Source organism: Pezoporus flaviventris, unplaced genomic scaffold, assembly GCF_033815535.1.
Source record: "Pezoporus flaviventris isolate CSIRO_AGI_PZ_B2104156 unplaced genomic scaffold, CSIRO_AGI_Pfla_v1 ptg000057l, whole genome shotgun sequence".
In the NCBI taxonomy this organism is placed as follows: domain Eukaryota; kingdom Metazoa; phylum Chordata; class Aves; order Psittaciformes; family Psittacidae; genus Pezoporus; species Pezoporus flaviventris.
This window is the reverse complement of record NW_026892605.1, coordinates 5,866,425-5,881,136: the sequence shown is the minus strand read 5'-3', so window position 1 is coordinate 5,881,136 and position 14,712 is coordinate 5,866,425. Positions and strand designations below refer to the sequence as shown.

At 43.0% G+C, this 14,712-nt stretch overlaps 1 long non-coding RNA gene across 3 annotated transcripts; it reads right to left on the bottom strand.

Annotated features, from left to right (window-relative positions):
- Positions 1 to 7,698: 7,698 nt before the first annotated feature.
- On the bottom strand, positions 7,699 to 14,111 carry LOC133277560 (uncharacterized). Of its 3 annotated transcripts, none has more exons than XR_009746246.1 (3): positions 13,153 to 14,111; positions 8,678 to 8,861; positions 7,699 to 8,067 (listed from the first exon to the last, which is right to left on the bottom strand). It is a non-coding gene; the product is annotated as an uncharacterized LOC133277560 (long non-coding RNA). The 3 variants fall into 3 exon arrangements; XR_009746245.1 differs by having other exon boundaries at positions 8,678 to 8,832; positions 13,153 to 14,107; XR_009746244.1 differs by lacking the exon at positions 13,153 to 14,111 and having other exon boundaries at positions 8,678 to 10,120.
- Between the last annotated feature and the right edge of the window lie 601 nt (positions 14,112 to 14,712).

The window sequence follows — 14,712 nt, the reverse complement described above, 5'->3', positions numbered from 1 at the left end:
CCTGAACTCCCCCTTTTTTGTTTTATGTATCTGCTATCAATACCTGCTTATAACACTACCATCATATTAGAAAATTTGCATGCTCTAACATCTCTTATTACAAATGACAAATCCATACAATACAAGGTGTAGTTTCTTATTAGCAACTGGCTAGCAAATACAGGTGGTTTTATACACAAAATCACAGCCTCTAATAGCTACGTTACAAGCACACATATTCAAGTTGTTACTTTCCAGTTGCCCCCAAGTGATGTTTTGCAATCATTTGTTTTTCTCTTCCTCTATCTCTTTCTGCTCGGGGTATTCACTGTCAGCTCCTGTAGTGGAGGCATCGGGTTCTTCCATCAGTGTGTCCATGGTGTGGCTTGACAGACTTTGCAGGCAGCTGCCATGGACCTGTAGGTAGGAGGACACAAATATACCCCCTCCCCCAGGTTATCAGTTCTTGACAAGGAGGCAGGTTAAAGTGTTTCCTTAAAGCAGAGGCATTCTGATACAAAAGGAATGCGAAGCGGCTGAAGAATTAAACTGCACAGTGTTAACAGTCAAGGAATTTGCTGTGTCATTACCTGCAGTTAAAGGCCCAGGCAGGTTGGAAACAGGAGCTGAGCTGGCTCCTTCCTTTTTCATGGCTGCCTTGTCTCGTTCTTTTTTTCTTCTTCTTCTGCCACCCTGATGCTGCTTGGGTGATGGCTGATAAAGCTTGTGGTTGCGCTGCCCCTCTCGCTTTTTCAGTTAGCAGTTCTTGTTTCAAGTGATCCATCTGTTCCTCCAAGTCTCAGATTCACCCCAGGTTACTTTAAACACACTAAGCAGGCCTCCTCCCATGCCACCAGCATGTTGAAGGCGCTCTTTAGGCTGGGAGACAAATCGGAGGGCAGCTTCCTTTGAACATGGTTATCAAACAACTAAAGGGGCCTCACTACCTGCTTACGCCCCCCATTAAAAACTTCTACGCGAACCCAGCAACAAAAAATACACAGAACACTGTCTACCCTCAACACACACACACACACACACATGCACACACACACAGAGGGAAGGGATCCCACAAGCACACTCCACAGAATTACAATGTTCGAAACACAAAATCCAGATAATCGTTACCACCACTACATGGCCCTGTGTTCATAACGTGGCGCAAAGACTCTGTGAAGACCTCCAGGAAACCAGCTCTGAGAAGCATCACCATAGCGTGAGGTGGCAGGCTCAATCTTAGCGGGTGTCCCCGTGGATGCAGCGGTGACCCTGGGTGATATTAGGTTCTTCCCCCCCACACACATTGCATGAGGCTCAGGCTTTTATACTGACCAAAATGCACACTCATTCCAACGCAGGGGGCCAGCCGACGTCGGAAGAAGTGGCTAGCCATATCTAGAAAGGTCTCCAAGGGTCAACAGAAACATGGACATATTTGTATTCGCCAACTTCTGCTACATTAGTATCACAGAGAAACTCTACCAAATGAGATGTATATGGGGCTCCAAGTCCATGGTCTGCCACCGTTTGCCTGATATCTTTGATAAGAGCATAGGAGAGACCTTCTCACTGTGGGTCTTGATCTGGGACATACAGCACAGGGAAAGCACACAATCTATCTACATCCCCCACTCGTCTCGCTTCTCCCCTTTACAGCTGCCCATTTGTCATAAGGATCTGGGGGATATAAATCAGGCTCCTTTTCTGGATCCACATGGTCAAAAGGACCATCCAGGTCAGCATCAGAATTATTAGGCGGCAGAACTACAGGAGCAGGAACAGCAGACTGACCTTTCAATCTCACGGCAGAGTCCGGCAAAGAGGGTGGTGGTGAGGGAGACAAAGGTGCTGCTTCTGCCTCCTGTGCTTTTGAGCCGGCATGAGGTTTTAAAGTTTCAGAAATAACTCACCACGGGCTCAAAAAAGTGGCAGCAACTTCATCATTGTAGCACAGTCCCACAAATTAACACCAATTTTGTCCCAGATCTCCAGGGTATAAATATTAGTGGACTTAATAGATGGATTGACTTTGGATGCTCAGACAAGGATACATTTCAGTTCTTCCTTGTCAACTTTTTTCCCATACTGCTTAAGAATCATAGCAAAGACTTCTAGAACATTTCCCTGCTCTTTTGTTAAAGCAGACCCCATAATTCTAAGCCACTTATCCCTATCCTGCGAGAGGCAATCTGTATGGTTTGAATTCGCTTCTTTTCAGCATACACCTTTGCTCACATTCAGCAAGCAGTTCGGCTGAGCCATGCCACTGGATCGACAACTAGTCGGTTTTAATGCTCCACGTGGTGGGCACCATTTGTGGCATTTCACAACACGGACTCAAGTTGATGCAGAGACTCAAATCCTTGTTTATTACCATCAAGCCCTTTTTATCCCCTTGTTCGGTACTTTCCCAACCTGCACATACATACAACGTTCAATCTCATTGGCCCCTGTAAAACTCTCCAGGTAAATAGTCCAATCACAATGCTGCAGACCCTCTCACAATCCCCACATTCTCTGGCCTCCAACTGAGATTCCTGCCACAAATACATCCTGGCCCATCCCCCCAAGGCTTTCTCTTTGACCTTCCCTGTCATTCAACACCCCAACTTATCACTCCAGGGCTTGTCAAGCACCAAGGCCTCAGAGCTCATTCCCAAACTGTTCTTCATGCAAATCTTATCACCTTCACTCCCCACAACTCACTCCATCTTTTTTCCCTTCCTGCTTCTCAGCCCAGTCAGCTCCTTCCCTGTAGGTCACAGGCCCTTTTCCTCTCACTGCCTGCCTGCAGGTGTTCAGCAAGGGTCTGCTTCCCTTCCTCCTGTGGAACCGCAGTCCTTTCTCTGCCTGACTTCTGTCACATGCCGTTTCAGTATGTATTTTTCCAGGTCATGAAGCACTTCAATTCCATCATCTTTCCTGGAAATCTGAGAATATCTGACAGCATTTTAGAACAGACATGATTCCTTTTCTTTTTCTCTTTCTAACAACCGGCTGATTGTCTAATGCTGCTTGGGCAGTAGGAAGAAGTAAGGTGGGTAGGTAGAAGTTTTCTTCAAAGCAGTATGATTGTTTAACGAAGGAAAACCAGGTTCATGTAGAACCAGTGGCTGGGATGACAGTCTGTGCAATCATTTGTTCATCTCTATAGTGTGTACATCTGCTGGCCATAATTTGGCTCTTTCATTATAGAAGCATCCCGTGTCACTGTTGTCCACCTCATCACCATACTGTTCTTAAACCAAAAAAGAAGTGCAGGACATTTTTTCTTAGTGATAAAACACAGTGAGATGAATTATCACTAAGAAGAACAGAACAAAGTGGGGACCATGGTTCCATAGAGTCAATCAGCTTAGCAAAACTTACATGGCGGGGACTGGTGAACCCCTTTGTTTTACCTGAATGAAATGACCACATGCTCCTTTTGGTTGAGCCACATCACCATATGTCAGGGTACTTGGGAGGAATTAGATATCAGATGACCTGAGCTTTGGGCAGCTGAACTGTGAAGAGCAGAAATGGAATGCTGCAGAATACTTCTGTGGCAGACAACAGGCTTTTATGGGAACTGGGTTTTTTTGAGCTACTGAGAGCCATGCTTTCACATTTCTCAGTCAATGATACCAGATCCAATAAGATCTGCAATGCGTATATGTCACAGGAGGGAGCATCTTAATGTTCATTCAGTATCTGCCACTGTTATCAGCGGGAAGAGATACTCGCAGGGATGTGTGGAGGGACCAACAGTTTCATACATTGTGTGAAGAGAGAAGGAAAAAGAATGGAGAAAACTCACAGCAAGCTGATAAGTTTTTGCAAATTACATTCAATTAAAAAAAAATATTACCCTCTAAGTAGCTGCTGAGAGACAGAAACTAACTGGGAAATTAAGTGCTGCTCTGATGCTGTGGCAGATTAAATTTCACTCAGATCTAGGTAAGGTACACTTGTTATCCAGACTGAAAAGCCAGACCCATGGGATCATCTTTGGCTAGTGACTTGGAAGATACCATCATAAACTGCTCAGTGAAAAAGCTTATCTGATGTAGAGCAGCAGGTACAAGGACAGTAATGCTGAAAAAAATTCCACCTTGTTGACACTATTTGGTAGACAGAACCAGCATGTGGAGTGCCATTCAGCCTTTGTTTCTGTATTGCAAAAATATGGTCCCCTGAGCAGCAGCACTATCAAGACCCATTTTTCTACAAATTTGTTTCTTTTAGAGTCTCTAATTAATAAGAACAAGTCTTCACTGCATCCTTGCCCTTGGGGAAGACACAGGATAGATTTTCCTCTACTCAGCTTCCTATATTCATGAAAGGTAATAAATAATACCTTTGGGATGTCTAACCTTCACTTACATGTTAAAAGGTAGACAACAGGTTCAAATACTATTGAAGGGACAACACAGGTAGATTGACTTCTTCTTAAATGGGCCTGTAGCAGGCTCCCTTTCTGAAAAATGCCAAGCTGGAAAAGGAGAAAGGAGATAATCCAGAAGAAAAAGTGGGAAGTATACAGTGGGACTGGAACAAAGCAGTAGCAGCCTCAGGTTATTTGTAAAACATGGCATAAGCTGGGAGCAGCAAATTAACACCTTAAGAGTGATAGACACTTTGTCTTCCTATACGTGGGAGAAACTTCCCAGTTTGCTCCCAGATGGGAGCCTGCTTGCTTGGAAAAGATTTGGAACCAATATGTACCTGCAGACTAACTGAAGGAGGACAAGTAATGTCCACCAAGCTACTGTTGTTAAACTAACAACAGTAGGACTAATTGTGTGAGCTACCATTTGCAAATCTCTTTCACTGGAGACTATCCCTGGTGTGCTTCTCTTGGCTCTTTGAGCTCACACCCTGGCACCCATAGGTGTCCTCCACCTTTCTAGGGTAGAGACACATGGAGCAGGAGGCTGTGGTTCCTGAAACACTTGCTGATCTGCAGCCCACTCAGGAACTTCCCAGATGTAAATGGACCAGCACTTTAGTGCCCTGCCTAAAGCAAAACATCACTAACTAAACCAAAAATGTTCTCAAGAAAAACATTATGTGAAAACATTAAAAAGCTGGTGTAAATAATATTTCCAAGGTATATTATTCCCTGCCACTGAGAAGTCATTTTTATTTCTTGTTCTGTTACTGTCTTCTTTAGCCAGCTTTGGCCAAGCGCACTTCTATCCCATACCCGTTCTTGTTAGGCTTAATTTGCTGTTTTCCCTCACTTGCTAGTTCATAACCTGACAAAACGCGTTTGCAGTTTCTCTGGGAACAGATCTTTATATCTGATGATTTTGCCAGTTCCTCTCAAGCTGGGAGCTGTTGCACTGCTGCTTTGTGCATTCTGACTCCAGCCCCAGTAGAAGCTTAATCAGTAACCTCCTGCCCTGGTCTTGTCACCATCTAAAGCCTTTGCATCACCATATTCATAACATTACTACAGACCAGCTCCACCACACTGTGGCTCTGCCATATTGCTCACTGTGATAAGCCACCACTGTAAATAACAGCAGAGTCATTACTGCGTATGACAGGAGACACAGGAACATAAACTGCTATTAATTTATTTCTTTCTCTCTTGCAAAACACCAGAGTTGTCCCTGACCAGCAGGAAGGATGGTGCTGGCACCCTGGATCTTCTGGCCAAATTCAGGAGACATGTTAACTGCTCAGGGCTCAGCTCTCTTGCACATATTCCTCAGGGAGCTGTTTTCATTTCTTGGTCAGGGGTCGGAATCCTGCCCCACAGCAGGCAATGGAAAACCATCAACTCACCTTAGCACTTCTTCAAATGTATTTTTAGTATAGTCAAGCCTCTAAGAATTGTATTGAATGTGAATATACAAAATAAAATTAAGCAAGAGGGAAGCAGTGACAAGCAGCCTGCAAGTGGTGCTTTTGAGCAGAGTGTTTTTAGCCAGACTAGATCATTAGCTTCTGGTAAAGCAAAGTCATGATTTTATATTTTACTTCTGACAGCAATTATGCTGAGACTTCTACAGTGATTGTAGTATTAGCTTCCAGAATAATTACACAATATATAATGCTAACTGAACTTGCTTGTACTACAAGACCTTATTGATCTAAAGGCAATTGACAAACTCAAGCAATGTTCTTGTATTTTGAGAACTGTTGCTCAGGCGATCAAATCTTATGACAAGGAGAGCTGTGTAAGTACTGTCACATGCATAAAGCAGGTTATAGCATTCTACTTGTGCAATTAGTCCAGGCACATGTAGCAGCAAAGGCTGCTGCAAATCTTCTCCAAATAGAAAAAAACCAAACAAACAAACACCAAGGCTGGCATTTCTTGAGTGAGAATTGATTTATTTGGATCATCTCCTGGGACACGTGTATGCTGCTATCTCCCTGAAAACAGGATTGCCTCTTTGTTTCAGTGCATACCACTGTTCTCAGTACACAAATACTGGATATCGTCTTTCTACATGAAGCTGACACCAAGATGCAATCAGACCGCTTCTAATCCTTAGAACACTGGCTGAAGTAAGAGGAATAGGTGTTGTGACACTCAGTGGGAAAATCTGGGGAACATCTACAGAATAGTTGAAGTTTTATTCTTTTTCTCCTCTCTACTTTTCCTTTTACCCGATTTTATGGAAGTTCACCACTAAGATGCCTTCCCAAGAAGGCCAAATCCCCATAAGTCCCAAAGATGGCCTTTAAGCTATGCATATCTACTCTTTAAGCTGTCTGGACACTGATACCCTGATCTGGGGGCCATGTAGCTGTACTAGGATAATACAGTGGCTAAGCTAGTAAGCCTGTGGGGAGATCAGAATGGATTAACTTGAGCACAGGGCTGTGCTTTGAAACTCCAGCCAGCTTTCAGTCTGAGAAGTGGCACAAATACAGAGCCAGGTCCAGCAGTGCCAGCCACAAACGCATCCAGCAAGGACTGGCTGCTTGTGTTGTTTTGCTGCTGCACTCAAGATGCTTCTCAGTATTTGCAAGTCTTGTTGATTTTAAAAAGAGAGGACATGTACTGTAAGGTTAAAATGTAAGCAGAAATCCTGACACTGAGCTTGTACCTCTGGGGGCACAAATGATTAAGCCTTTGGTGAAATCTCTTTGTTGTGCGTACTCATATATGCAAGCTAGCTGCAGCCTAGCTGGGGACTGCAACATACATGGCAATATCAGTGATGGGAGCATGTGGTGGTGTTGGCCAGTGCTAAAGCATTTTTAGCCCCTCCAGTAAATGTGTGTTTTTGCACATGTTCACAAACACATACCTGCACACACCCCCAAGCATGTCCATCGAACCAGTAAGGAATGCAGCCACTATGCAGCTTTTTCTTGACAGGGCTCTGCACACTGTGTCAGCCAAGAAAAAATTCACGTTTACAGGAAAAACCACTGCTGTTCTCACCTTGCTACACAGTAAATAAAAGTGTTGTACAGCAATGTTGACATAGTAACTCACAGAGGAATTTCACAGACAAAACAACCATGTATGCACAGATGCTAACAAAGTAACTTGGGATTTCACGTGCACTTAGTAAGAAATTATTGCCTTGCAAATTAGACCAAGGATATAAGATGATTATCATGACTCATTTGGTACCACCAGGTATTGTACTATTCAGGTTTAACTTAAGAGAACTTGAAGGAACATACAGAACTTTGCTTGAGGTTTCAGCCAATACCGAAAAAAATCTCAGTTTCTTAAATTTCCCATCCACATTTAGACATCCCAAATGATTGAAACACTACTGCCAAGTTTCATTTACACTTCAAAAGAGGAACATTTTTCTGGCCCTGAACATTGACCCTTTGGAATGTTGTGTGTCCCTGGTGCATGCTAGAGAGTTTCAAAACAGATACAGGAATGAGAGCAAAGTAAATCAAGTCTATGAGTTCCTGGAAAAGAGAAAATAATCAGTGCTTATAACAGTAAATAAAATTGGACAGACCTCATTTTACAATCCCAGAGGCAAAGGGGTATGGGTCAATTCACATGCAGCCAGCTAACCCCCTACGACCAAAAACGATTGTCTTGCTGGAGACAGTCCTTGTCCTATGTGAGTGGTGGAATTGGGCCCAAATGCTCTCCTGGGGAAGGACTAGCTAGCACTGACCAAAACCATGTTCAATAATTCAGCAGGGGATAATCATGCCCTTTCCTGAAGGCTATGTCCTGGGCCTCATTAGTTTAAGCAACACAGACACAACCAGACTGGTCAGCAGGGAACAGAAATGCTGGCAGTGTTACAGTGACCCCACTCTGCTACTTCTAGGGAGTCGGGATTAAAAACACTGCCCTTGCAATATATTCTGAACTTACAGGAACAATAAAATCTTAAGAACAATTTCTTTATAAAGCAACAGTTCTGGTACAATTCCAGGAAATTAGCCCATTTGCTAAGGCTCAACTCTAAAGTGCTATACATTTGTTAGATTAGTTTTATTCCTTGGGTGACCACTGTTAATAACAGCAGCTCCCAGAATGGTTTCATAAGATAAGTACTTACTTGCCAGACTCATCGCTACCTTTCAAACCTCTGGAAATGAAATCAGCAAGTCATTATATGCAGCACAAAGCTTTGTAACGAGCAGTCATGAAACTTTTGTGAGTCCAAGGACTGACCATCAAATTTAGCTTTCAAAATGTGAGACCTAAATCAAGGCATTTGAAAATTATACCTAATGCATTTTCAAGTGTTAGCAGGTGTCATACCTGCAGGGCTGTTTCCTTTCATTCCTCACTGAAGACTTTATCTTTTCAATAGCCCAATTCATGTCAATGTCATGATTACAGAGACCAGGACACAGAAGTCTAGACATTTTCAACCAAATACTGGCAATGTGACTTCATCCTCTTCCATTCTGCAACTTTGACAAGGACACAAATGTCTCCAGAACTGTCATTATCATGAGAGAAAAATTCAAAGTTAATCAGAAAAAATCCTTAGTTCCCAGACTTCACAAAAGGCTAGTTCACTTCTGCCTCCTGAAATCTAAAGCATGCTTTTTGAATCTGGCAGCCTGACTGGTATGTGTCATAGTTATTTGTCCCTGCTCCTGTTGCAGCGCTTGGATACGTCTTTTTCTGGATGGATGTTTTTCCCTGGTGCATGGCCGTGGTGAACCAAATCCACCATTTTTCTGTAATGCAATCTAGCACTATGTGGCATATGTTCATGTTTGAAATCATACCACACTGGCTGTAAGCGTGGTTCACTTTTAATGGGTTATCTAGAACAGTTGTTTCAGGGCTTCAGACTATTTTGAGCAATAATCTCAGTGAATGGAAACACCAAACTTCCTCGCATGTTGTTACCCACAGTCACTGACAGCTGCAGTTGTACAGATGCATTGGGATCCAACCTGCCTTGTCCAAAGTTACAATTATTCCTTGAGGTCCCCTGAAAGACAGCAGGAGGTGGCAGGCAGCAATCATCACACTCCTAGGGTGAGCTTCAATGGGTTTAAAGGCAGTCAGGGCCTTCCAAAGTCTTGCACACCCCCTGAAGAATGACTGGCAGAACATTCAGTGACTCATTTCTGGAGAGACACTGTGGCAATGGTACATATACCACCTGTGTATATAACCTGTATTACCCTGATTGCATGTGAATCGTAAACATTAATTGTGGAAATCAGAGGAAAAAAGTCCCAAATGTTTTCAACCATTTATGTTTTATTATGCTATAAATTTAAATTGTTTCTAGCCAAGCTGATTTTCAGGAACAGATCTAATTTCTGCTCTGCTGTTAATTGCAGCTCTCTCTCCAGACTGGTAATCAAGCTATGGATTGGGTGCTTTGCAGTGCTGTGTCAGAAAGCCATAATGAGAAGCAAGTAAACAGCCATTGTGCTGAGGAAACATCAGATAATCAGCTTTATTTTCTCCCTGAGTGGGTTTTAACGCACAGGTCACATTGACTGGGACATGAAGCCTCTGAGACAGCATTTGACAAGACTTTCTTCTTCCTTAGAGACTTGAAATTCCATTTGGTGCCCAGTTATGTGCAATCACTTGTGTGTGATAACTTTTGTTGAGTTGTGTAAAAAGTAAGATATCACCACAGAAAAACTAAGGCTCTCCTATCATCTGCTCTATTTACACTATGCCAGCACAAGGATATAATAAAAGAAGAAGACTGTCTTTATTTCAGCAAGATCTCAGCAGCAGAAAGCAGCAGAGACAGAAAGTCCCTGGAGACAGAGGTTTACACCCAATAAAGACAATATCATCAGAAGTTTGTACTTGCTGACATGCTTATGATTTCCAGCTAAATGTGCACTTCTTTGCCTTCCTGGCAGGGTGACACAAAGGCCAGGGCTCCCTGATGACTCCCAGGGTTGAAAGCAGCAACAGGAAGCCCAAGTGTGTCACCCCATACATGCAGGGAGTTGGGCAGCCCAGGCCCTGTGGATGGAGACAAGCCAAGGCCAGGCTGGGACATTGTCCCATGGGCAGTGATCCCAAACAATGAGGTCCATGGCCAGGCAGGGAAGGCTCTGATGGCCTCAGTGGGCTGAAATGGTGTCCTGGTCCATGGGCAGTGTGGGGGAGCCCCATGGGAAGCCGGTCTGTGCCTTATGCCCTCAGGTCCTGATGCTTGAATTACCTTGTGTGCTCTAGGTGAATGAGTTCATGACATAAGGATGATGCTGGGTTAAAGGTTCTGCTACCCTGCAAATTAGGGAAGTAACAGCTTCCAGAAACAAAATGGGAACATTAGCATACCTCTCTACAGTAGTTTCTTGTCTTCCTTTAAGCTCATTTGTGTCAGGCTGAAGACCCCTTGACTCTCAACTTAGAATAGATGGGGACTCTAGGGAGGATTGATAAAAATTAAAAAAAACAACTGGGCTTCATCTAAAAAGCAACATGTTAAAATCAAGCCCCTTCTGCTCTGGGTTTGGTTATTACCAGGTTTGGAACAACTGGGCCCCAAACTCCATTGGGTAATGAGTAGAGCACAATGCACTAAAGTCATCCCACCCTCATTTTGCCAGTGGCTGTCTGTGTCTCATACGGACAGGCTCATCTCTTCCACCCACATGTGAATAACACTCAATGGTTTCTGATTCACAGAGCATGCAATAGGAAGGAGTACAGACATCTTATTTAGTGTTCAGCAGAATTTTGGGAGACAGTCTCTAACCCCGAGTTACCTAGGTGCCAAGCCCCACAACAGCTTTCACCCTTTGTGGATGAAGCCAGTTATTCCTGAAAAGCAGTGATATAAATGGCACTGATCTGGAAGACAAATTGCAGTATATATATTTAAATACTTTAAAAATATATTAATTTTTAAAAATAGAAGAGCTAAGATTAATTGAATCCAATTTTAGACATCTATAGCGTAAATATTTCCATATGGCATAGACACTGCTAGCTCATTTCACAGTCAACAGTGGAAGACAGGCACCTTAAGTGCATGACACACCAAGCCTGTTATTAGATGTCCACCTAAGAAGACAGAAAGCCTATTTCTTTCCTAGAAAGGACTGTTTCTTTCCTCAGCTGACTAAAAGGACAACCAAAGATCATTAGCCACCTTTTAGTGGCATCTCACTCCTAGTAACCACAGAAGGAAAATCATCTTACTCAAAATCTTCCATGTCAGAATACTTCACACTTACCCACACATGAGCACACAGAGCCTCAGGAGCAGGCTGAAAGACCCCTTATAATGAAATTGACATCTCCTAGACAAGAGTGTATTAAATCTAGTTAAGTTTTAACTTATAGACAATGTTATTTGCAGCATGCTTATCCCATAACGTTCCACCAGCAGGGCTGGGTCAGTTCTATGACAGATATAGCTGAGGCCTCCATTTTCTGAAACAACTGGCCAAAGCCTACTGTTGAGGGACCTCTGGGTGAGGAGAAAGGTCATGTACCTCTTCCACTATACACATAAACTGAATACATTGAGCTGGAGCTACCATGAATGCCACAAATTATGCTGCTGCTGGAGCTGCATCCCTGGATTCCCTGGAATACAAGCCCAGGAGTGCGTTGGACAGTGAATTCTGCAGGAACCCAGTGGGAAAAAACTGGCCAAGATTGTCTCTGGTTTATCAGTCTCTGCAAAAGTGGCACTAGCAAAAACTCGGGTACCCGTCTTCTACTGTGCTCCCTGTATCTAGAATCTCTGCCTTTAATTGTCACAGTCATATTTTGTACCTAATTCTTAAATTAAGAGATGTTTCCTCTCACATAGGAGCTGAAATAAATACATCAGGACTCAAAGAGTTAAAACAAGATAATTTCTGTCATAGCTGTAACAGGAAATATTAATTGCTATACTTAAGCAGTGGCTTATTGGCAAAAATGTGGTGGTTGATATTTAAACCTATATATCTGCTTATCTTCAAACCATTGAGGCAAATTCTGGATTACCCCTTTCTGAGGTTGCATAAGGATAAACATTATAAGAAACATTATATTCAATTCTTTCCTATATTTGGTCAAATTTCATATTCTATGTTACAACTGCAATAACTATTTATACAGAAGCCCACAACAGCAGCTGATAATTGTTCAGCCATTGAATTGTGCCTCAGCTGTCTCACTGTGGTAAGTGTATTCCACATACGTTTCACATAGTCTTGTGCTAGTGAAAAATTATATATGCTGTGATGTTGTATGGAACTTTGCCTCAGTGGAAAGGCTCATTATATTCATTTTGGATAATGCCTCTTTTCTGACACTAAGAACAAACAGATGGGATTTGAGAAGCTGCATTACCAAAAAAGCTGTTCTTTGAGAATCTGTAATTTCTCTGTGACCCTGGTTACTCTGACAGATTCTGCTCAGCTTTGCTTCATCTTCCCCAATTACAATTTATGACGCAAGGCAATGACCCATCAAGGCATATAACATTAGTCAGAGCTTACAACGGAAAAGCAGGGATGACATTTCCTGCCACCAGTAAACAAGAAAAATCTATCATTACCTGATATAAGCTATCACAGTAGAAGAGACCTTATCCAAGAAAAAGAGAGATGTTGCAGGAAGCATTGAAGAGCTGCAATCTTCAGTGTTGGGGTTGGAGACCCCTGTGACAGAGCACAGCAGAAAACCCAACGTTCTTGCAAGCTCAGTCCTGACCTTACTGAAGCCAGCAGCAAAACTCCCACTAATTTCAGCAAGCTGAATATTTTCTCTGGGTTCAGTTTATGGCTGAATCTCACATTATTAGAGAGTGGCAGATGATGTCTTAATTCTATGCCATAATGCTCAACTGTAAAATAGAAAAAAAAATGGGAGTTATCTACATCAGCAAGAGAGAGAACACGATGAGTCTTAACACAAGTGCTTGCACAGCACACAGCCACCCTGAGACCAGAGGTGCTGGAGAAGTGGCAGCCAGGGAGCTCTCTGCTGCCTTCAGTTTACCAGGAAATACCTTAATCTCGCAATTTATTATGGTGAGAAGTATCAGGGGAAAAAAAAGTTCCACCTATCAAATGACGAAATTTTCCTATCAGAAACATTGCTAGACAGTCACACTGGAATCAGATTTTCATCACTCTGTAATGGAAAGATAGTATTAAGGTTAGAGGGTTGGGAGCAAGAGATCTTTATTTCTTGTGACGAAAGCGTACATAGCCATCCTGAATTATTTCCCCACAGAATGCAACCAGCAATGGGAAATAAGGGCACTAAAACCAATCTGGGAGCGATCAAATTTGCAACCCTCTCCTAGGCTATAACCAGCATATTGGTATATATCTTCACTTGGAGGAAAGAGCTGTAGAACTACAAAGGAAAGTCTATCTACTTTTGTAATAATTTTTACTACACGTTTTAAGCAAGAAAACATAATGCTTCATTCTGTTTAGCAGTAGGATTAATTGCTTCTTTTCCTTGAACTTCATCCAGCTGAGACCAGCTGCTGATTTGCGGAGCTTGGCAACATCCCACATATAGGGGTCTGATACCTCTTGCAGGGCAATGCAAGGCTTCCAGCCTACTCCCACCTCCCAGGTGAGCCTGCCCAGCGCCTGGTGAGATGGGACACTTATACATAGGACAAGTTATTCACCAATGGACACTTCTCATGATTTTCATTGTTATGCTGACTGCTGGTGAAAAAAAGTTAACTTTCAGCTTTCTCTTTGGAAGTCAGGCTTCTAAACCTCAGTTTTGTAAAATCCTGGGTGTTGAAGGGAAAATTCTAATTATAACTAGTCAGCAGGGTGCACAGCAGTCACAAAGACAAGGACAAGCAACAAGCGGCTGAGGAAAGGAAAATTCTCATCCAGGACCACAGAATGCCAGAAGTAGGGCTTCTCTTTCTTCCTTGCCCTCTTGCTCTTCTCACCTTCTCTGCGCATCCAATTACCAGCACTGAGAGCAGTCCCTGTACCCGACAACCCAAGTCATTTTCTGTGGGGAGTGGAGGTGATAAGATTCGCATGAAGAACAGTTTGGGAATGAGTTCTGAGGCCTTGATGATTGACAAGCACTGGGGCAATGAGTTGGAACGTTGAAGGATAGGGAAGGTCGAAGAGCAAGCCTTGGGAGGATGGGCCAGGATGTATTTGTGGCAGGAATCTCAGTTGGAGGCCAGAGAATGTGGGGATTGTGAGAGGGTCTGCAGCATTGTGATTGGACTATTTACCTGGAGAGTTTCACAGTGGCCAATGAGATTGAACGTTGTATGTATGTGCAGGTTGGGAAACTACCGAACAAGGGGATAAAAAGGGCTTGGTGGTAATAAATGAGAATTTGAGTCTCTGCATCAACTT